Genomic DNA, 629 nt, shown 5'->3' on the forward strand with positions numbered 1-629 from the left:
GGGACAGCGCCGCTTACACCATCGAAGACAAAGATTTTCAGGCGGCGTTTGATGGTCGGAGGTGGACGATAGAGTGGCGATGGAAAGACGAGCCCCCACTACTAAAGAACAGGGTGAGCTGCTAACAGCATACTTTGAAAGGTCACACCGGTGTCGAGTTCGACGAGGAGGTAGAGAGATGGATCAAGGAAGGAGTCCTTCTCCCGTCGAAAGAGGAGGTGGTGAGTGGAGTGCTGCCTCTAATGGCGGTGGTGCAGCGGACGAAAGGAAAAGTCAGACTGGTGCTGGACTTTAGGGAGCTAAACGAACATATATCGTGCCACACAGGAGGCGAGGCAACGGACGTTTGTGGTGAGACGTTACGTGTGTGGAGACAGTCGACCAAGGCAGCGACGATCGTCGACTTGAAGTCGGCATATTTGCAGCTCCGTGTGAGTGACAAGCTGTGGTGATACCAGCTGGTGCGGTACAAGGGCCGGACGTACTGTTTAACCAGGCTGGGTTTCGGGCTGAATTCCGCTCCGAAAATTATGACAATGGTGCTCAAGTCCATCCTAGGGAAAGAGGAGAGGATAAGGAAGGCCACCAGTTCCTACATCGATAACATTTTGGTTGACGAGACTGTAGTG

At 53.1% G+C, this 629-nt stretch overlaps 1 protein-coding gene across 3 annotated transcripts in view; it reads right to left on the bottom strand.

Moving 5' to 3' along the window:
• The window catches only part of LOC106881443 (transient receptor potential cation channel subfamily M member 2-like), a 405,111-nt gene that overhangs the window by 355,574 nt on the left and 48,908 nt on the right, over positions 1 to 629 (bottom strand). The gene's annotated exons all lie outside the window — the stretch shown is intronic.

Source organism: Octopus bimaculoides, chromosome 17 (genome assembly GCF_001194135.2).
Source record: "Octopus bimaculoides isolate UCB-OBI-ISO-001 chromosome 17, ASM119413v2, whole genome shotgun sequence".
In the NCBI taxonomy this organism is placed as follows: Eukaryota; Metazoa; Mollusca; class Cephalopoda; order Octopoda; family Octopodidae; genus Octopus; species Octopus bimaculoides.